At 48.5% G+C, this 23,859-nt stretch overlaps 2 pseudogenes; one reads left to right on the forward strand and one right to left on the reverse strand.

The window, feature by feature from the left end:
• Positions 1–12,892: 12,892 nt before the first annotated feature.
• Positions 12,893–14,394, forward strand: LOC136451376 (GDSL esterase/lipase At5g45910-like; annotated as a pseudogene).
• A 2,494-nt stretch (positions 14,395–16,888) lies between these two features.
• On the reverse strand, positions 16,889–22,043 carry LOC136449393 (uncharacterized; annotated as a pseudogene).
• Between the last annotated feature and the right edge of the window lie 1,816 nt (positions 22,044–23,859).

A 23,859-nucleotide genomic window follows, 5' to 3' on the forward strand; every position in this document is an offset into this window, starting at 1 on the left:
GTACTCAGGGTTCGTTGACCTTTGTTGCAGGTGAGCCTCATGAGCAGATCTATTTTGGACCGTGCTGCATGACTATCGTTCGTTCTGACGATGAGAAGTAAATGTGTGATCCTTGGGCAAGATGTTTAATTTGTGTGTAATGTATATGTTAATTATGCCACTCCACTACTACTATGGTTTGTAATAATTATCGAACTTAGTTTGTAAGGTTTGAAACAACTAGTTTGTAAACTATGTTACCGTAAGACTTCCGTTGTTTTTACTCTGGTCTTGATATTTGAATAAATGTTGTAATACTGCATTGACTCTGTAACGTGATCCTGCTCAGAAATCATGGATGATTCGGGGTTCCCCGAGGACACCCGATATTCTTTTTAAGTTCATGGAAACATATGCATAGATGTCAATGGTCATCGGACAGTGACAGGTGCATGTGGGCCCTATAACTTAGGAGGTTCTGCCACACATGTTGGTCACGGCTGAGACCTTCTCTAGGTTGGCCTCGATGCCACATTTTGAGACTATGAATCCCAAGAGCATGCCTCGGGGAACCCCAAACACACACTTCTCGGGGTTGAGCTTGATGCCCTTCTCTCTGAGGCATTTGAAGGCTATCTCCAGGTCGTCGACGAGATCCCCGGCCTTTCTGGACTTGACCACAATGTCGTCCACATAGGCCTCGACGGTTCACCCGATGTGCTCACCAAAGACTTGGGTCATGCATCGCTGGTATGTGGCCCCTGCATTTCTGAGGCCGAATAGCATAGTCACATAGCAGTACATGCCAAATGGTGTGATAAAAGAAGTCACAAGCTGGTCGGACTCTTTCATCTTGATTTGATGGTAACCGGAATACGCATCAAGGAAAGACAGGGTTTCACACCCCAAAGTGGAGTCAATGATTTGGTTGATCTGAGGTAATGGGAAAGGGACTTTTGGACAGGCTTTATTCAAACCGGTATAGTCTACACACATCCTCCACTTCCCATTTTTCTTTTTGACTAACATAGGGTTAGCTAACCACTCCGGATGGGACACTTCCTTGATGAATCCGGCTGCCAAAAGCTTCTGCACCTCTTCGTCGATGGCTCTGCGCTTTTCCTCGTTGAATCGGTGCAGACGCTGCTTCACTGGCCTAGAGTCGGCCCGAATGTCTAAGGCGTGCTCGGTGACCTCCCTCGGTATGCCCGGTATGTCCGAGGGACCCCATGCGAACATATCAGCATTCGCGTGGAGAAAGTCGACGAGCACGGCTTCCTATTTGATGTCGAGGGTGGCACTGATCCTCAGCGCCCGATCGTCGGGGCAAGCGGGGTCAACTGGGACGAGTTTGACGGCCTCCGCGGGCTTGAAAGTCCTGGCGTGACGCTTGGAGTTCGGCACCTCGCTGCCAAGCTGGTCGAGGTTGATGATGAGGGTCTTGGCCTCCACAATAGCCTCAGCGTACTCGATGCACTCGACGTCGTAGTCGTATGCTTGCTCGTACGTGAACTCGATAGTGATGACATCGTTGGGGCCTGGCATCTTGAGCTTGAGGTACGTGTAGTTGGGAACCGCCATGAACTTGGCGTAGCACGGCCGCCCCAGGATGGCATGGTAAGTTCCCTTGAACCCAACCACCTCGAAGGTAAGGACCTCCTTGCGGTAGTTGGAGGGAGTACCAAAGTAGACGGACAGGTCGATGTGCCCGAGGGGCCACGTGCATTTCCCTGGCACAATGCCGTGGAAAGGCGCGGTGCCACCCCGGAGCCGTGACTGGTCGAGCTCCAGGAGCTCCAGGGTGTTGGCGTAGAGGATGTTGAGGCCACTGCCTCCATCCATCAATACCTTAGTGAGCCGGGTATTGTCGATGATGGGGTCGACGACAAGTGGGTACTGCCTGGGGTTCGAGACGTAATCGGGATGGTTGTCCTGGTCAAAGGTGATTGCCTCCTGAGACCAATTGAGGTACCGAGGAGTAGCTACCTTCACCGAGAAGACCTCCCGGCATTCCCTCTTCCGCTGGCATGCCGTGAGGCTCGCTGAAGGCCCGCCAAAGATCATGAAGGCATTGTGTACTTTAGGGAATCCATCGTCCTTATCGTCATCCTTGTCGTCGGCGCCCTTCTTCCTGGTCTCATCATCGGGGAGCCCGAGCTTGGCGTAGTAACACCGGAGCATGGTGCACTCTTCGAGGGCATGCTTCACCGGGCCCTGGTGGTAAGGGCAGGGTTTCTTGAGCATGTCGTCGAAGAGCCCAGGGCCTCTAGGGCCTTGGGGGTTCTTGCGCTCTACGGCTGCGACTAGGCTGGCCTCGAGGACTTCTTGCTTCCCTTGGTGACCCTTTTTCTTTTTCTTGGGGAGGTGGGGAGCCGAGGCCCCGGGGGTCTCATCCCTCCACTTCCCCTTGGCGTCGTCATCGGGGAAGATGGCCCCAACGGCCTCTTCGCTCGAGGCAAAGTTAGTGGCGATGTCGAGGAGTGCAGCCGCCGAGGTTGGTACGTTCTGGCCCAATTCTCGGACCAGGTCTCGGCAGGTGGTGCCAGAAAGGAAAGCCTGGATAATTTTTGAGTTACCGACGCTTGGCAGCTCGGTGCACTTCTTGGAGAAGCGCTGAATGAAGTCTCGGAGAGACTCATCCGACGCCTGGCGACAACTCTTGAGGTCCTAGGAGTTCCTAGGGCGCACGTATGTGCCCTGAAAATTCCTAACGAAGACCCTCACCAAGTCGCGCCAGTCGTGGATCTGCGAGGGAGGGAGATGTTCAAGCCAGGCTCACGTCGAGTCTGACAGGAACAACGGGAGATTGCAGATGATGAGTAGGTCATCATCCACGCTGCCTAGCTGACACGTCAAGCAGTAATCAGCCAACCAAAGTTTGGGGTTGGTCTCACCGCTGTACTTCGTGAGGTTGGCCGGTTGCCGAAACCGGGCCGGGAAATGAGCAACGCGGATAGCTCTGCTAAAAACTCAAAGGCCAGGCAGCTCGAGAGAAGGACTGTGGTCCTCCTCACTATCGTAGCGGTTGCCTCGGTGTGGATGGTAGCCCTAGGTGGGCCCCTCATTGTCGTGGCGCCATCGTTGACTGACCACCTCGTGGTCACCTTACGCCTCGCGTCGGTTGTCAAGGCGGTCGCGGACCGAGGGGACCCTATTGGCTGTCGATACTTGAGTAGGCTCAAGACGAATTGAGGCCCCCTATCCTATCGAGGTGGTGCCATGGGAAGTTCTGAAGCGCCCCCATGCCGTCTAGAGGCGGAACTCTCAGCCTACTGCACCGCGGCAGTCTCGAGGAGATCTCGGAGCTCGCCGCGGACCCGTCGCCCCTTTGTTGTAGAGGGCTTGAGCATCGTTCGGACCAGCATTGCCGCGGCCACGTTGTTCTGGCTAGCGCGATTGAAGATTGGGGGTTGCTCACCCCCTTCGTCGTTGTTGATGCGGTGGTGGACATCACGGGCCCTCCGCCGGGCTCCTCTGCCATCACCGTGACCCTGCTGCTCCTGCTCGAGAGTGTCTCAGAGCTGCTGTAGAAGGAGTCAATCTTGCTCGACCTTGGCCTGAAGCTCATGGAGCTGCTCCATGTCTGGGCGTCGAAGTTGTTCGGGGGAAGGGTTCTCATTCCACGCCACCGGTGGGACAATGCGTGAAGGTGTGGCATCGCCTGCCCCCTGGTGAAGTGGGGCATGGTTGCCTGCCCCTCGTCCTCATTGCCCGCGCTCGGCATCCCGAGTCTGACATGGAAGCACTCATGAGTGGGATCGTAAGTGCCTTCGTCATCAGAGTCGGAGTAGCTAAAGCAGTAGTCGCTCGCGGCCAAGAAGCGGCGCATGGCTTCAGGGGCGCGAAGTCTAGAGAAGTCCGCTCTGGCCCACACCTCGTCCTCCTCTATGGAGTCAGCATGGGAGTGAGTCGAAGTCGTGATGCTAAAGTCAAGGGTGAAGCGTTGGTAGCGTCCCAAGGGCTCTGCGTGAGCAGAAGCGTAGGCGGACGCATAGGTGGCGGCGGCATTCCTCAACCCAAAGGGGTACAGGGATGGTGCCATCGCTAGGCTTTGCTCCATCGAAGTCGACTCCTCCAGAGGTGGCGGGACAGAGCTTGACGACGGGGTGTCACCGCGCGCTACCGGCGTCCTTCCCATGCCCAAGCTTAGGCTAGATAGGTCCCCAACCAGGGACCCTGTGCCAACAGCTGGGTACAGGATACCGGCGGAGCGAGGCGTGTCGCCCTGAGTTTGTGCAGTGTTGGGGTGGCCCTGCTCGCGTCATGCTTGGCAAGCGCGATGAGAGCGGCCGCCCAGGCGCCGTCTGTGCCTAGGCTGCTGATGTGTGACGTCGTTGTCGGTCGGTGGGGCTCAGGGTGTGAGGAGCACCATATCGTACTCACATCCTAGAGACATGAACTCTAGGCTCCCGAACCAAATCACCGTGCCGAGACGCAGTGGTCGTATGGGATCTGCCATCCAGGACTTGTTAGGGAGATGAAGCTGACACACAGCGCCCCTACCTGGCGTGCCAACTATCGGTGTTTTGGACCAGCGGGCCCTCAACCAACTAGTAAAAATGTGCTGCGTGCCCCTAATCCCGGATGGCGATGCAAAGAGACACAAGGTTTATACTGGTTCGGGCAGTGGGCGCCCTATGTCCAGTTTGAGAAATCGATCTTGTATTCCTTGCACTGAAATGCTCGTAGTAGGGGATTACAAGCAGGGCGAGAGAGGGAGCTAGTCCCAGGTCTCTGCGTAGAGCGGCGTGGATTGCTTGAGATGTTGATCTCAGGCGGTGGAGAAGCGTGTGTGTTACAGAATGTCAAAAGTGTGTTCGTCTACCTCGTGAACTCGTCCCCCTCCCTTTTATAGTTGAAGGGGGGACAGGGGTGATACATGTGTTAGCTATGCGGCGCCGTGCGAACAGAGGTGGCATGTCCGAGCCCTGTAACCTATTATTATGGTGGTATGGTTGATGGAGTGGTCCTGCCCTTAAAGCGCTAGAGCGACGTGCCGATCATATCCAAACTTGTGCGACGTGGGAGCTCTAGTGATGGCTGGACGCAGGGCCTGGTGAGCGACGTGCTTCTTGCTGTGCGTTGGCTGCACGAAGAGCCGAGGCCCAGTTGGTGCCGAGGCTGAGCTGTCATAGGGGGCTTGGCAGGCATGAATCCCGAGGTTGCCGAGACCCTGAAGTAGACTGCTGAGATGTGGGGGGAGTAGTTGGTTCTGTACACTAATTCTGAGGCTACAGTAACCTGGACTTGACTTCGTACGCCGCGTTGTTCCTGGAGCAGGGGTTAGGTAGCACAGTGTAGTACAGGCACCGGTCGTGGGCATGGTACCGAACACAGTGGCTGGTAACCCCTTTCCTATCCCATCCCGAGCGGCATGGCTTTGATATGACTGGCGCCTAGTCGGCCATGCCACTGTGTCGAGTCATCGTTTGGCTGATATCGCGGGAGCGGTCGACCGCGCCCGTCAGACATGACATCTTGTTCGAGAAGTTGGTCGAGGCGGAGGCGACGAGGTTGTTTTGCCGAGCCAGCCTTGAGCGAGGCGGAGAATCAGCATCTCGTCCAAGGCTGTACGCATGGGGCCTTGGGCAAGACGGAGAATTGGTTCCTCGACCGAGACCTTTCGCGCGAGGCCTCGAGCGAGACGAAAAACTGGTAGGCCATCCGAGGCCTTTCGCGCGAGGCCTCTAGCGAGGCGGAGATTAGCTAAACCTCGGACATGTCTGGTGTTTAGCTAATAGTTGTCCCTTGGCTTTGATTTTGATGGGTTCTAAGCGATCTTTTCTATTGTTGCTTAGGGGACCCCTTTTCGTGGTACCCGACACTTAGGTTGAAAAGCTCCCTTGCATTGGTTGGGTGGTTTATGCTCCTAAACTCAGTCAAGTGGTACCTGACCCCCTGTAGGGGGGTAGGAAGCCATTGCGGCATGCATAGCCAACATCTACCAGGTAGAATTTACCTATAATTGGACATCTACTATGAGTGTGTGTGCCATTGTTAAGGACATAAGTGCATTGACTAGGTAGTGTAGTTACCTTCAGGTACAGTGAACCCATCATTGTTCTCTATGGCATCAGCTAGGATAAGTGCATCATGGGTAGAGCCCTCCCAGCCAACAAGGACATATGTGAACTTAAGATCAAAGTCCACAGCAGCCATGACATTTTGTGTGGGGTTGTGTTTCCTACCCCTGAAAGCAGCCTACATGTGTCTAGGCACCCCTGCCAACACATGGGTGCCATCAATGGCACCAATGCAGTCCTAAAAACCATGGAAGTGAGATAACAGTACATGTGAATATGCACATCTACCTAATGAAGGAACTTGTGCTTCACAATTACCTTCAAGAATGAATTCCATCTATGGCTTCCAAGTACCTTTGGGTGAATGGCAGTGCTAGGAGGCTTGATCATCTCATTCCTAAGCTCACCAACAGCATACAAAACCTAGTGGAAGTGTCTGTGCACTATCTCAATGGACCTCCTAAATGACTGGTGGACAATTCTAAATCTTTGGTTGTGACCAACCACATGAAGGAACATTGCAACCTGCTCCTCAACTGTGACCCCCTCTCTATCAGACACTAGGCTCCTAGCTCTAAATAGATTGCATAAAGCAAAAAAGGTGCTCTAGTCATCCTAAGCATGGATAGGCACTCTCCATCATTGGAGTTATAGATCAGGTTTAGAGTCTATTACCTGTGCTGGTCAGCTTCATCCCTAAGTGCATACACTAGAGGGTCAGTGTAACACCCTCGGTGTAATGCCCTAAACAACATACCAAACCATGTCATGAGCATCATGTTTATGTGATAATGCATGTGATGGAAGGTGTAGATAACATTTTTATAACTTCAGATGATCAATAAAAATGTTAAATGATAAGCTATTCCATAACTCATATGTATCAAGTAGGGTTTAAAACTAATTTTTATTGAACAAAAATACCATAGTACATATATGTGGCGCTAAATAAAGTTTGGAATATGAACTTTATAGATGACAATGAAATACTTGCTGTAGAAAAATAACATTGCTAGCCAACATTTCTAATAGCCTAGAAATGCAACTTAGAATCAAATTTAGCTCATAGACTTAGAAGATTTTTAAGTATATAGACAGCTAGACAATGCCATGTTTGGCAATTTATTTTGCGAAATCGGGTTAAGAATAGGTGTTAAGTTTTAGCTCGATTTGGTAGCCTCAGATGCCATCTTGAGCATGGTAAAGATGGTTTAGGTCTAGAAGCAACTGTTTATTTGTTATAGGTGCTTTAAAATACATGCACGACATGTTCTTGGGTTGGCCGGGTGGACGCGGTCACCACGATCGGGCGCACGCCGTTACCGCGCTGGTCGCTCGTGCGTGTGCACGCTGCCACACGTGGCTAGCCGCGGCTACATCTAGCCTGGTCACCACTGGCCTCCACTGCGTAGAGCCGCTGCCGCTGCTTGCGTGGCCGTACGGCGCTGCTGGTAGTCCCGCCACGTTGCTGCATTATCGACCCACCCGCGCCACGACATAGTCGCTGCCGGTGCCGTCGCCTCACTGTCATGTCCGAGCTTCTCTCTACACCTCTGTGCCGCTGTTGGATCTGTTCGAGGCCACCACTACCATGCGCACATGGCCGTGCTCACCGTTGCCTTGCCATTTATGGCCCTACGCCGCGCGGGCCATGGCCAGTCGGGGACGCGTGCGCTTGTCCTTTGTGTCTGCATGCATGCCTTCTCGGTCACATCGAGCATGTCCCGCTAAGGCGAGGCCGTGCTGTGCCACCTACCGCCCCGTCTCTCTCTCTCTCTCTCTGCTACCATCGTTAGAGTCGTGCCCATGCAATTGACCAGGGAGTGGTCATCTCCTTTCAATTCTGCCCGCCTATGTCTCCGCCATCAAGTCCTCTTGCTTCCCGACCCTACCTCGCCTTGAATGGTGCCCGGTCGAGCTACAATTTGGCGTTTTTTCTGTTGTCGTGCCGATAAGGCCGCGTCCAGCCATGGACGAGGGCAGCCCTCCTACCGTCCCTCCCGAGCCAACTCACCTGCACCACTAGTTTCGTCTTGCCTCTCTCTCTCCACCTTACGCTCGCCAGTGGAACCACTACCGCCTCCCCGTCACCGCTGACGTGATCGTGCCACCATGGTGCGCCGCCACATGGCTCGACCGCACGTGGCCACACCTCCTCCGCCATCCTCCACCCCAACTGTCACCTCTGCTAGGTCCACGATGGTCTATTGATGCTCCCTCGCTAGCCAGTTAGGTTCTTTTTCATAAGGAATTAGCAATGGTTTTCTAATTTAATTTTTGAGCTGATCTTTGGTAAATCATATAAAATCATGTAGGTGTCCAAAAATTGTGAAACAAATTTTGTTAGGTTCCTAAAATTGTGCTCTATAGGTTGGTGTATTTAGTTCATGTTTATACGTGTTGACATTAGGAGCTATTAAATCATTTGAGGACGCTTAATAATATTAAGTTAATTATTGTAGGAATTTTTGTGGTAAATTGGTGATAGCTTTAGTCCTAAAAATTTTATAGTAGCTTCATTATATTATTATGTGCTCACTGTAATTTTTGTAGCCTTAGAATAGACTAGGCATTAGGATAGTTAAATGCTCTTTGTTTCAATATACATTAAAACATTAGTAGAAATAAAGATATACCCTTAAATTGCAAAACCGAGTGTTTGTTAGTTGAATCCAACACCTTGCTTGATGAAGATGATAGTTAGCTTAGTATCTTAGTCATTAGAGCTAGTGTAGTAGCTTGGTATGCGCATTCTTAGTTTAAGAGTTGTTGTTGCCTGAATGCTAAGTGTTGCATCATCATCGCATGCATGTAGAGAACGAGTTGGCGGAGATCGTGACCACCAGCGATCATGAGTTCGAGGAGATCGTCGAGGAGTACGAGGAGGAGATTCTCATGCAGGAGGAGGTCCTAGAGCCACCACTGACTGACCCAGCTAACACCGCACCTATCCAAGGTAAGCCCCGATGCATAACCTCTATTTTATAATTCACCGTATATAAATGTGTTGTGCATTTACGTTACAGGAATTTTATAAAAACCACATGCATAGATACACCTGTCCTAAGAGTCTTACTAGTGCAGGTTCGAGTAGATGCTATGCTTAGGTCATCGGTAGCGTGAGTAACCTTTTGTTGCTCACAATAGGGGATTGTTATTACTCTCATAATAAAATGATGAAAGAAAAAATGGAGACAGGGCAAGGATATGGTATGGGTATTGGTGGGTGTAACAGGTTGTGTCCTATGATCAACGGGGCTTAGCTTGGTTATACTGTTTTCCCTATTTGTGTTGATTAAGGATCGTCCATTGTTGTGGATGGTAGTCAGGTCACAGACTTATTATCCTGAGCACATACTTGCTTATGCGAGCGGGAAGGCTCATTACCCTCTTGTTGTGGGTTCCAACTCTTTCCAGGCCGACTGATTGGAGGCGGGGAAAGGTGGCGGTCTAAGCACCATACTGAGACCGGGTCTCAAGTGTGGGGGCTTGGAGTCCAAGTTTGGATGGGGACCTAGACCCCGTGACAGGAGTGGAATGGGTTGGTCTTGTTTGTGCCTAGGGTACAAACGAGGCGTGTGTTTCGGGGTACTCAGCTGTGATACATTGGTTCACGAATCGCCGTTTCCATGAGACGGTATGACTTGACTATGGTCTAGCACCGTAGTAAGAACTAGAAGATGAAAGATGGTGAAATGGTTCTAACTGCTTAACTCTTGCTTGAAAGTAGAACAGGTGCTTACTTAGAATGATTAGTTAATGAAGTAATCATGTCTGGTAATAAAACATGATCTTAAGGACGTATTGTTAGTAATGCTTTTCACAAACAAAAAGAAACAACAAACCCATATTGCCTATCATATCCTTGAGAGTCGAGAAACTATTCCCACTAGTCGGGTAAGTCTTGCGAGTACATTGTGTACTCATGGTTTATTTTAGCCCTGTTGCAGGTGCAGCTTGAGGAGTAGCTCTTATGTAGAGGATTCTTCTGGTGGGCACAGACGGATCCTTGTATTATTTTTGCTAGATGTTTATTTTCATTTCGTTATTTAATTATCGCACTCTGAACTCTAGTATTGTAATAAATAATTTCCAAGAACTCTTATTATATGAAATGGACTAAGTATTGTAAGCTCAAACTCATTATTGGATTCTGGATGTAAAATGTGGATTGTTTTGAGGTCTCCCTTGGGGTGTGCTCGACGAAACTGTCCGATGTAGCTCACTTTCGAGGTGCTTAGTGTCTAGTGGAAGACGAGCGCCTCCAAAAGCATGTTATTTCGGGCGGTTCTGCCACAGTCAGGTTTAGTATCAGGTTCATGCCTTTTCCTTTTAAGCCTGGTGGTAACAAAAGACACCATGACCACAACCAGGGCAGCTGCTTGCCTACACATCATCTCATGGCTCACAGAGGGATCCATCTACATGCATATAACAATGTAATACAAACTCAGATCATCATACCCTGCCTGGCCTCAACATGATTGTACAATGATTCAGTAAGCAAATAAAGCACGGCTGCATTTAGGTACATGCTTCTAGATGCTTAGGACAACATCATCGACCATATCATAAAAATACAGAAGCAAACCATATGAACAACAAGAAACACATCAGGTATACAAAGCTCAGCAAGGAACAAGCACATCATAGTAGCAAGTAAGAAAGACTGTAAGAACGACCATCACTGAACTATGATAGCAAACCTTAATCCATCGAGGAATAGCAAGTAGTACTCAAATGAGATGAACGAATCATGAACAACAACTAGGATATGAAACCCTAACATCATCGCCGTGAAGAAGGAGGGAGGATTGGGGGTTGATTTCACCTCGGGTCGGCGTCGGCGCAAAGGAGCGGCGTAGCGGGAAGAAGAACAAGACCCGACAAGGCAGACGAAGCAGATCAGGTCGGAGAGGAAGCAGATCGGGCCAGAAGAATAGCTTCACTACCACCGCACCCACAGAAGAAGAGGGAAGGCGACGGTCGCCTTCACGGAGTCCTCGCGGTCAATGGAGCGGCGTTGCGTCGTAGCAGATCCAAGGCGGGGCAACGGAGACGAAGCCCACCGGGGGAGGATGTCGCCGCGATGCACACTAGCTCACCACTACCACCGGTCTCTCATGTGGATAGAGGAAGGCGAGGAACGTAGAGAAGAAGGAAGGAGTAGCAGCAGCAAGCGCCGCTTATAAAAGCCCTGGGGAGCAAAGCTCCACAGTTTTCGGTCAAAAAACGCCGCTTATAAAGGTGGAGGATTTCACCGGTGGGGAGAGCAAGCGTGGAGCTTTCCCTCTTCCCGCGTGAGCCACCCGCCGCCGCCGAAATCGCCCCCAAATCGCCCGCCCTCGCGCCGCATAGAGCCGCACCCGGGAGAAACGAACCCTAGTTTCGTTTCCCCGGAGCCAGGCGCTCGGGGCCGTTTTGCTCCCGCCGGCCGAGCTCCAGAGCGGGCCAAGCCTCCCAAACACGGGAGTTGCAGCCCAGGAGCGCAGCCAGTCTCCTAGGCCACACTCCCAAATAGGCCTCTGATTTCTGTTAAGCTGTCCTATCGTAGTCATGATCTGCAAAGCCGTCGCCAACTTGCTATCGACCTCAGGAAGTCTGGATGTACATGTACTTTAGGCCCGTTTGGCCGTTTGGTGGAGCTCCGTTGGATTTTGGCTCCGGCGCTTTCATGTACTATAGGCCTTGTTTAGATTGTAAGTTTTTTCACTCTCTCTTCATCACATCAAATCTTTGGACACATGCATGGAGTATTAAATGTAGATAAAAAAATAACTAATTACACAGTTTGATTATAAATTACGAGATGAATCTTTTGAGCCTAGTTAGGCCATGATTGGACAATAATTGTCAAATACAAACGAAAGTGCTACAGTGTCAAATACTGATTCCTAACCTCAATCTAAACAAGGCCATAGTTGTGCTACAAAAGTTATGTTGAAAAGTTGTTATAATAGATTTGTCTGCTAATAGTTATGGACAAAGTTGGATTGCAACCGTCACGTAGAAACGTTGGCATGATAAGTTGTCTTAAAAAGTTATTTCAAGTTGTGGTAATAAGTTTTGTCCCACTAAATGTTATGTTCAAAAAAGTTGAGTAAAATCTTGGAATTTTCTAAAAACAGAAAGTCACAAAATAAATGTTTTCGAAAAAGAAAAGTCTTGGGTTGATCAGATTGTCGCTGGTTTCTAATCCAGCGCACGTTTGTGGTCGTTTGTATTGGAAAGGGTCGTCATCATCCCTGGAACGGGCTACATGTACTTAAATACTTGCAAACTACTACTAATTTATCTGTTATTTGTACGTCATGAACATGACTATATACTATTCGTCAACCGGCGAAGAGTTGGTTGATTCCTGAACGTACTTTAACAATGCTAAATATGGTGCTCCCACCTTATCATAAAATAGGTTCTTCTACGCACGCTGCATTTTGAAATTACGTTTGACTTTGTAGATAATCATGCATGTATTATGCCCGTTCATTTTTTTAAAACGATCAGATTTATAGAAGAGTATCAATATTTATAACATAAGATATGGATATTGTGAAAATATATTCCACACGACAAATCCAACAACGCTTATTTGATATCATAATATTGATGTTTCTTTGAATAAAACTGATAAAATTTAAAATAGTTTGACTCAATATTATGTTAGAATTATATTGTTGTTCGAACAAGGGACGTAGATTAAGTTAGAATGTTAGATATTAGCTCATTGCAGATAACTGATGAAACCTGCCCTCAAGCAATGGTGATCCCCCCCCCCCCCCCCAAAAAAAATTGAGATTGTAACTTTGAGCGTTGGGCGTTGACTCTATGCATATAATAAAGAACTGTACAAACCACACAAAGACTCGGAACCCAACGAACATTGCAAATACGACTAGAAATAAACCTTCCGATTACATTCCTTTGGAAATTGGAAGGGACAGAACCCTGCAATTCCGATCTTCGGGAGCTCCAATGAAGCCCCTAGCAGTTCTCTGCATGCAAATCTTTCTGTTACTCTCCAGCTTCTCCTGTTCGATGCAGGCCGACTACACCTCGATCTTACTCCTACAATCACACCGGCAACCTTGTCTTCCTCTACGGCGGGCCGGCGACACCTCACACCCGGTGTATGGATAGCGAAGCCGCCGTATGGGATGACCTTCTTCGCGCACCCCACCGGCCGCGCCTCCGACGGGAGATTGGCGATCGACTTCATCGGCAAGCCCTGCTGCTGCCTCCTTCCGGCAATATGCATGCAAGCACACATGGTTCAAAACCACCGGACTTGCCGGAGCGGTGAGGCTGACGTATGACGTCCTCCATCCGTTTCCATGCAGCCGAAGCGCTGGGGCTCCTTCTCCTCCTGCCGTCGTTGTCGGCGGCGGCGAACCAGAGCTTCCGGCGAGGCGTGAACTTCGCGGTGGGCGGCGCCACGGCGCTGGAGCGGGCCTTCTTCGTGGACAAGGGCTTCAAGGCCGTTTCTCCGTTCAACATCTCCCTCGGCGTCCAGCTCGGGTGGTTCGACGCCCTCAAGCCCGCGCTCTGCGGCGGCTCACCCCAAGGTTCTTTCTCGCGACACGCTACCACACGCAAGAATCGTCGTTGATTCGCAATCGCAAGTGCTCAGACCTGAAACGTACTACTACGATCTGTACGTAGCATGCCAGGGGTACTTGTCGACGGCGCTGTTCATCGTCGGGGAGCTCGGCTGGAACGACTACGCGATCATGCTGCTCGCCGGCAAGAGCGTCGGCGAGGCGGCATCTCACGTGCCTGAAATCGTTGGAAACATCTGCGCGGCCACGGAGGTACATGATCGAGCTTATACGGTTGTGTTCCACATCTCCACTTCACACTCTCGCCTGTGCCTCGCCGCAGAAACTGAAAAAGACGGCAGCAAGACGGTGGTGGTGTCGGGGATCCCACCGCTGGGGTGCGCGGCGGCGAACCTGGCGCTCCTGGCGAACCAGACCGGGGCAGAGCTGGAGCCACGCACGGGGTGCCTCAGGTACCTGAACCTTCTCTCCAAGAACCACAACCGGCAGCTCCGTCGGGCTCTGACGCGCCTCGGCGCAAGGCACCCCGGTGTGAGGCTCATCTACGCCGACTTCTACGCGTCCATCGTCGACTTCGCGACGTCTCCCGACCGCTACGGCTTCAACGGCACTGATGGCGACAGTGCTCTGAAAGCTTGCTGCTGCGGCGGTGGCGGGGGTACAACTTCAACCTCACCGCGCTGTGCGGCATGCCGGGCGTCAGCACCTGCGCGGACCCGTCGGCGTACGTGGACTGGGACGGCGTGCACCTCACCGAGGCGGCGAACCGCCGCATCGACGATGGCTGGCTCGGTGGCCCGTACGCCCACCCGCTCATATTAAGCACGAACTAGTAGCGTAATACTAATGTTTAGCTAAATACCTACAGGTAATAAGAAAAAAACTACACGGTACTTATTTGCAATACAGAGAGTGGTCACAGCTATTTACGTGTACTGTATCCAACATTCATGGATGTGTATTGTTCAGGTTACAAAACATGCATGGAACCCATACTGCATTTGCGGGTGGTCTCTGTCAGTTTCAGTTCAGGGGCCACTAAAAATTCCCACAGTGCTGCTAGTCAGACTCTGCTATTTAACAGAGCTATATGTGTGCTACCATTTCATAGCTGAATTCACTGTCAATAAAGGAAGGGAAACAGTAGGCACCAAGAGATAGCGAACACATACGAAATAGGAAAACCGCCACAGGAATAAAAAAAACATTTGCACGAAGCCGTAGAAAGAAGCATTAGAACAACAAAATGCTAAAAAGTCAGAGAGGCATTCTGCTAAATTTCTTAGAATGATCAAGCTAAAGAGCAGGGGAACAATTCAGGGAGCAAAGCTACTACCAAAAAACAGGATATTCCAACAATCAAGAATTGAAAAGCATGGCACAGATGAACAGAAGAACAGACAGGACCAAGTCATTAACCTGCCATTGCCTTCAGACAGAAGGAAAGCCCAGCTCCTTGTAAGTATTTTTATTAATTCTATCACATGACAAATTTCTTAGTGGTAAAAAGTAAGTTGACCTCTAATTTTTAATGCAAACAAGAATGTTCTGAGTGGTAAAGGATCAAGCAACCAATAACGTGTTTAGTTGCCAGGCCAAATTCCAAAAAAAATGCTACAGTACCCATCACATCGAATCTTGCGATACGTGTATGGAGCATTAAATTTAGGCGAAAAAAAACTAATTGCACAGTTTGGTTGGAAATCGCGAGACGAACGTTTTGAGTCTAATTAGACCATGATTGAACACTAATTGCCAAATAAAAACAAAAGTGCTACAGTAGCCCAAAATCCAAAATTCACCCAACTAAACACCCTCCAAGTAGCAATTGACAGAAATGCTCTCTGCCATCACATTGGCCAGTCTATTCCTGAATATAGGTGTTATAGCCTGATATAGGGCACTGAGGTGAACAGAACACTGGCTAGCAAGCTGCTTCAATACAACACTTTAAAGAATTTGTGCCGATGGTCATTAGCCATCCGTTGTGTCATTGAAACTATATGTGACAAAATTACATTTCTAACTAACCTGACTTTTGTACAGCTACTGAAGTGCATGGATTAGGACAAGGTGGCAAGTCTGCAGCAGAACTCAATTTGACCTATCGTAGAACTGATTACCAAAACAACTAAAATTATCAAAATGTCCATGAGACTGAAGTTATCAAAATATCTCAAGGTGCAAAGCATATCATGAAGCGTGTAGAGTAAAACATACTGAACTATTTCAAACAACTGACATATCACAACAGACACATTGTTTGATTAAACCATTTGAGTGTTTTTAACCTGCACTTGTCAATATTTACACTTATCCTTAAATGCATCATACTCATGAACTCAATTGTTGTAATCTGCATTTTGGTGGAGAAATACAAACATGGACATATATATAATTATATAAAGTTTTCAGTTCAGGAAGGAGACCACAGGAACAACTTAAACAAAAACACCAAAAAGCGATGCCTCGTGCTGCATCTCAGCCCAAAAGGAGCCTTTTAACGCGAAACAAAATACATGTGAGCCATTATATGGCAAAGAAAGCAAGGGGGATTAAACAAATCCTAACAAATACCCATTTGGGCATCCAAAGGAGAAATAGTTCACAGCTTCATCCATGAAATTTCACTTAGTGCACACTGCACATACCTGCAATGGTATGATGAAGCGCTAAACTGCATATGCTGCGATTCAGAGGTACATGTTCTTTGACTGTTCCCAACCATAATTCCCTATTCGCTTGCTTATCAAATTTTCATATGGTGAATTCAGGAAATGAACCATGAAGTTTGGAGCAACGGAGCTCAGTTGGTGTCACTGAATTAGAGTTAGAAAGCCTCACTGATAAGGTCACATTGGTCACTGAGTTGAGTGAGCAAATTTTAGGCTTTCTGTGGTTATATGCATCCGGAGATTCAGTTCAACTAAACAATCCATCACGCAGCAACATTTTTCTAATTCGGAAAGGGGAGGAGATGGGATAGGAGGGTAGGGGTACATACCTGATGGTCGCCTCCAAGTCCTCGACGGTATGCATCTGGAACAAGCTGTTGTCGCCACACTCCAGCGTGCCCTCAGCAACAGTAGGAGGCCCGAAGACACCGGTGTTGGTTTCCCAGGCACCGCGGTCACACGTCCGCGCGCGAAGGAGCCACCGATGCTCCAAACTCTCTCGTGCGAGGAAAGCCGAGGGAGTTTTAATAAACCTGATACCTTGTGGGTTTGCAGGATGTCAAAACACACAACACATACATTTATTTGTTGCATTAAACACCATTTGAGAACATCCAGTATCACAGCAAACATAAATAAAAAGTCGCAACAAAGTAATGGTTTTAGCCTTGAAACAGTATGAACGTAAGCAAGTACAAAACTATCCAGCAGCATATGCCAATTATAAGAGAAACCTCAGACTCGAAGAGAACAGGCATTTACATGACCAAACCATATGAAAACACCATTCTCTCCTCCATACAAACTACTCCACGGCTAATACAAAGTTTAAGTACACAGTATTGCCATAGCCTAATTATTCATAAAAGTACGATAACACCCTATGATTGTCATTTCGTCAACCTATATGATCCTGATAGATTAATGGTTACTCAGCAGTGAACTAAATATGCTGCAGCCTTGGTATTGACCCTAAATCCGGTGGAACTCTTCAGCAGCTTGAACACAAAGGCCCTGAAAGCAAAACAATTCCGAAATGATTAGTTGATCAGATTATGGGAGCAATTTAGAGTTGCATATTACAGTAAACCAGAATTAAATTTCCTAAACATTGCAACCCCTTCGAAAGGAACAATCCTGCAAGTACAAAGAGATACAGCTTCAGTTACATGCATCACAAGAGGGGTCACCAAGTAACTTAAATACAAGTTCTAACTCAAAGTCTCAAATACCACCTAGTTCAAGCTTCACAAAAATATGGATGAAGATTCATGGACATGAACATCCAACCTGTCAATGAGTTTGCATATCAGATTCTTCCTTTGCAGAGAGAACATACAGGAAAAACAAAAGCAAAAACGAACACAATACAGACAAACTACTGCTTGATAATGCAAGATCAAATGGTAAAAAGTGCCCAGCTCACTGACAACAGTCAAGTGCCACAAGTGTTAGCAATGCAATTATCTAGAGAGCCTTGACATTAAATCCAAACAATAATGAATGACGCCTTACGAATAGCCAGGCCAAAATTGGAATCGGTGTTTTTAAATCATCACTCATCACACCAATAAACACCCCAAATATATTCATTAAATGTAGGGGCGAAAGCCCCTCCAGATTCCTCAAAAAAAAAAAAATCATTAAAGAACAGAAATCACTTCACTTAAAGCAAAGCAGCAAACTAAAAACTACAATAAGATTGGTTACTAGAATACAGAAGTCAGTGACACAAGTAGATTTGAGCTTCATGGTCTAAGGATCCAACTGAAAACAAAGCTTTTAATATCATCGTGCAAAAATTTGGGAGTAAGCAAGACTCACGTTAATCAGACAAACACTGCCAGCTCTGGACAGCTAAAGATGTTATCCCCATTGTCTTCCAGGGCAGGGTAAGAAGCAACAAGCGAATCCTGTGCACCAATGTACAAAGAGTTGTATATCTTCCAATACACTTCACGTACTTTCCTTGCTGGATGGAAGAGACCTTGCAGGCAATAATTTAAAATCACAGCTGGACCTAGCGCAACCCTCATCCCCTCAATTGCCTCCATGACAGCATTTATAACATGGGAAGATGTCTCAAATATGTTGGGCCAAACATAGTTAAGCAGATGAACAAGAGCATCTTCACAACCCAAGCCAGCAACACCTAGAGCCATGTGCTTAACAGCAGAGGCAGCAGTCTGGCGGTGAACCAGATCTCTATCCATTAAAGCATCTTCAAGTAAGGGGGTGACAGCATATATGTAATCTTTGCCCATCTCACCAATATACTCAAAGAGGAAAGAGAGTGACTTCAGAACACCATTTTGGACATTGAGCTCTGGGACCCGGTACTCATTCATAAGGGCAGGCAAAACTGTGAAAGGTGAGCAAGTTTCAGCAACAATGGCAATTGCTACAGTTGTGCAGACACGGTTCTGTCGCTCCTGCACCTTCAAGTTATTCAACAGGGTGGCCAACACGTCCTGTGGCCCTATAGCCTTTGCAATATAACCAAATGTGTTCACAGTGGCTATCCTAATACCCTTCTTATGAGCCTTCAATATTTCAAGCAGCTCAAAACAAATCCTCATCCATTCCCTTGCTGGCACAAATTCTGCTCCACGATCAGCAATCCTACCAACAAGATCAATGCAGTTCTCTTGGACCTTCTCATGCCTGTTCTTCAAGATGGGGGTCAGATGAGGAAGAAGGTCTTTGATTGGAGGAGTCATTTTAGTCATACCAATGACATTGACGATAGCCTTCAAGGCTCCAAGAATTGAACCCAACACCTCAGGATACTCCTCCCCTAAGTACTCATACAGCACAACACCCAAGTGACCCACAAGCTGCTCCTCCTGGCACTGCTTCATAACAATTGCTATCCTGGAGATCAGATCAGCAGCTTGCTGCCTAACTTTTGCACTCTTGTTGTTCAATCGCCACTTGATGGTACCACAAATCTGAGGAAGGTAAGGCTTAACTCTCTGTCCAATTGCATTAACCACAGCTCCAAAACCATTAAGCATGACATTTGCACCATCACTAGTCTGCTCTTGGAAAGCATATAAGATACCGTCAATAAGCAGCTCCTCCAGAGCATCAATATCTGAAGCACCCAAGTTGGCCACCACCTTCTCAATTGTTTCCATCACCATTCTTCTGTAGGGCTCGCTTTCATCTTTCAGATCCTCAACAATCTTCCCAACAATATCAGCAACTCCAACCTTGTTTGCCATCTCCACTGTAGTTTCCACAAGCTGTTTATAGTTCCTGCGATCTAGAGCCATTCTCCTGATCCAGAAGTGCTTGAAGAATTTTGGAAGGATGTCATTCCGGATATAATCAGCCTCCACCCCCTCTGTACTGACACACTGTTTCACAACCTTGAGGACAATCTTCTTCATCTCTTCATCTGGAGATTGGAACTCCCTAATGAGGACCTGCATCACCTCCTTTGTGTAGAAACTAGCATACACAGCATCCATAAGAGGGATGATGAAACCAATGGCCTTCAGGAAGGCAGCTAGGACCTTCCCGCGGTGAGATTTGACACCCTTCCACAAAGGCTTCAATACAGTATCAAAACTTTCTATACCATATGGTGCAGCAGCCTCAGCAAGTGCAGCAAGAGAAAGGGCAGTAATTGTCCTGACTTTCTGGTTCTCATTGCTCAGACCATGCTCAATGATCTCAACTAGTGACTTGAGATGTGGCAGAACAGCACAGCCCATGAGAATAGCAATCTGCTGAACGATTTTGATACCAGTGTGCCGAGCCTGCCAAGACTTCTTACTTTGACAGACAGCCTTCAAGAATGGTAAAAGAGCAGGGATGCCCAAAGCAGATGCCACCACGCTGAACGCCCTAGCAGTGGTGTTCCTCACATACTCATCAATGTTATCAATATCCGGTCTCATGGCAGCAATCATAGTAGCAAGACCAGCTGCTTTGCTAAGATTTGAGATAATCTCCCTGCCCTCAACACGAGCATAGTAGTCCTCATCAATCAACAACGGTTCAATAACCACAAGAATCTTGTGCACAAAGGGACGGACCAACTCATCCAGCTTATACAGTACCCTATCAATAACCTGCACCAGGAGGTGCCTCTCCTGGTCCTCCAGTGTTGGCTGCATGAGTAAGGGCAGGATTTTGCTGAAAAGTGGTCCAGCACCGAATTCCCGGGCTTTGTCTGCCAGCTGCTGAAGTGCTGTTTTACGCTGTGGGGGTGTGCCATTCTTCACTTTGAGCAACAGTTTCATGATTTTTCTCTCCTTCTGCTCCTCTGGAGATAGCTGTTCCTCCTCTTCCTCATTCAGCAATGCTCCAAAGTATTGGTAATCCTCCGGCTTCATGAGCGGTAACCCACCAGTCGTCTCCTTGGGCAGATCAAAATGCTGCCCACGATTCTCCTCTGGAATAGCATAAAGTGGTGTCCCCAGAGGTGTTGGTGTGGCAAGCAGCTTCTCAAGAATCTTGTACCCCTCCTGCGGGAACATGGCATCAAGCTCCTCATCGGTGAGAGGCCTGTTCCTCTCCTGAATGTCCTGCTGCCACCGGGATTGGTTGTACAGGTCCAGAGTCATAGGTCCACGAGCGATCTGGCTAGGAGTTGGTGTGGCAAGGTCCTCTGCACCAAATGGCGTCGGCCCAGGGGTATAACCAGCAGGTGCTGCAGCACCACCAAGACCACCGGGGGTTGCACTCCCCATACTGGCTGGCGTCTCATCCCACCTTGATCTTCTGCTTCTTACCAGGGGTTGGCGTGACACCACCAGGCAGCTTTGGGGTAGCATCCCAAGCCCCAGAAGGAGTTGCCCCAGGAGTCGCACCGCCAGCTGCAGGTGTCGCATCAGCATCAGCCATCCTCCCTGGAGTTGGTGTCTCATCCCATCTGTTCCTTCTGACAGAAGGCGTCACGTCTCCAACACGTCCCGGGGTGGCATCCCAACGCCCAATCCCAGGAGTCGCGTCAGGGGCATCCCAGTCCGACGATGTCTTTGCCTTCTTGGCACGGGCAGCAGCATCGCCTTCCTGCGACTGATCCCACCTGTTGCGCCGCTTCGTCGTTGTGGCGGCTGGCTGCTCAGGAACGGCGGCAGCCTTCCTCTCCTCCTTCACCTTCTCCTCTTCCTTCTTCTTCTTAGCAATCACCCTGAGCAGGTCCTCCTTCTTCTTCTGCAGCGCGGCATCGCGCATGACGTCGGCGTAGTTCCGCACCGCGGGGTCCGGGGTGGCCTCCCCGGCGGCGAACGGGTCATGGCGCTCCGGCGAGATGATCTGGTTGAGGCGGCGGCGGCGGTAGTCGTCCTCGCGGTCGATGATGCGCTGGGACCGCTTGGGCAGCCCTAGCCCATCGTCGTCGCCGTCGGCCGAGCGCGGGAGGTCGGCGGCGGCGATGGCGTGGCCCGTGTAGGTCGCGAGCCGGCGCGGCGCGGGGGCGGCGGCCTCGTCCTCCGCGGCGGCGTCCTCGGAGGCAGGGATGGAGGTGTCGTAGCCGGCGAAGCGGTCCGGGTCGGCGCCCCCGCCGCCGTATAGATCGGTGTCGAAGGTGACGGAGGACACGGCCATGGACGCGCCGGCCGCCAGCGCCTCCTCCTCCTGCGCGCGCGCGAGCTCCGCGTCGATCGCGTCCATGGCGGCGGCGCGGGCGCGGGTTAGCTAGGGTTTAGTGGAGGAAGGGGACGATGATCGATGTCGAAATCAAATTTCCTTTGCTGCGGGGGATTTGTTATCCGGGATTACGATAGCCGCGGATTCTGGTCGTTATTTATTTTGACAACGACATTCTGGTGGGTTACGCGCCTCCGACGAGAAGCCGGTTTAGCTGATTTTTTTTTTGGCCCTTTTTTTTTTTTGAAAGATTTTTATAATTTATAAATAAGCCCCTGCCACTGGAATACGAAAAATCGCTATTCACTCAGTTTATTTTCCATAATAAGATTATGCAGGAGAGATGGCCGAGCGGTTCAAGGCATAGCATTGGAACTGCTATGTAGACTTTTGTTTACTGAGGGTTTGAATCCCTCTCTTTCCGTTTCTCTTAGCGCGTGTTTAGTTTCCACCCTAAATTCTCAAAAAGTGCTACAGTACCCATCATATCGAATCTTGCGGTACGTACATGGAGCATTAAATGTATACGAAAAAAGCTAATTGCACAGTTTGGTTGAAAATTGCGAGACGAACGTTTTGAGCCTAATTAGTCCACGATTGAACACTATTTGCCAAATAAAAACGAAAGTGCTACGGTAGCCCAAATTCCAAAGTTTGGGCAACTAAACACGCGCTTAATTCATCAATGTTAGCGGTAGAGCAGTAGCGGGACCGAAGCATGAGCCTTAAAAAAAGCTAGGATTCGAAGTCAAATGTTCAAGAAAAGACGGACGGAAGGTATCCTTTCAAAAAAATATAGACTCTGATCTCGGCGCCGTGACAATTGGCGTGACGTCGAGGTCCAGGGCTATTTTTTGCGTGTCGTTGACGTGGCTGCTTGTGTGGCGCGGACGTGGCATGAGCTCGGCGTTGTAGATCTTGACGTCAAACTCGACGCCGTAGATCTTTGACCATTCATTTGCTTTATTTTATATTGTTTATGCTTATAAGCTTATAATCATTGGATAGTATAATTTCTTACAAATCTAATCATATAAAGTTTGTATCATAATAGTTAAAAATTATTAATCTAATTATTAGGTAAAGTTTTTAAAGTTTAAATCTTGATGTGCGTGTGCGCCAGATATAATGGATAGGAGGCTAGCCGCTAAGGGCACCACCAACGCGGGCGAACAAAGCTGTTAGCCTCATGAAAAAATATAGTACACATAAGCAAGCAAGAGAGAGAACTCACATTTTCCTAACGCAGATACATGCTCTATTGCAGCTTTAAAATGGTTCTGCAGCTAATTTTAAGGATGCACAAGTGCTAGAACACCACCCTTCCTCTGTAACGCGCGACTGAGGCTTTGTTTAGTTTCAGGGTGTTAAGTTTTGGGGTGTTACATTGGGATATCGCATGAGTGTTTAGATATTAATAAAAAAATAAATTATCGAATTCGTCAGTAAACCACGAGACGATTTCATTGAGTCTGTTCGCTAGTTGGTTTCTGGGCTAATAAGTCCGGCTGGTGCTGGTTTGTTGTGAGAGAAAAATACGGTTGGCTGGCTAATAAGCTCTGGCTAAAACCAACCAGCGAACAGGCTGATTAAGCCTAATTAATCCACAATTAGCACGTATGTTACTGTAGCACCACATTGTCAAATCATGGACTAATTAGGCTTAAAAGATTCGTCTTGTAAAATAGTCATAATTAGTTATTTTTTTAGTCTATATTTAATACTTCATTCATGCGTTAAATATTCGATGGGATATGGTGTAAATTTTTAAAGGAGAAACTAAACCAGCAGCCTGTTCGTTTGGTCATATTTAGCTTATAAACCATAGCTTATTGATCAACGAACAATATTTTTTTCTCACACTAAACTAACACTACTGTGGCCTCAACTTTTCGTCGGATAAGGCCTATGCAGCTTCTACAAGCTATTCCTAACAACTGCGAACCATCGTTTGCTGTGACATGGACAATGGATGCTGAGATGGAACCTGGGCAGTACGCCCAGCCAGGTGCGTTGGGG

Source organism: Miscanthus floridulus, chromosome 5 (assembly GCF_019320115.1).
Source record: "Miscanthus floridulus cultivar M001 chromosome 5, ASM1932011v1, whole genome shotgun sequence".
NCBI lineage: Eukaryota > Viridiplantae > Streptophyta > Magnoliopsida > Poales > Poaceae > Miscanthus > Miscanthus floridulus.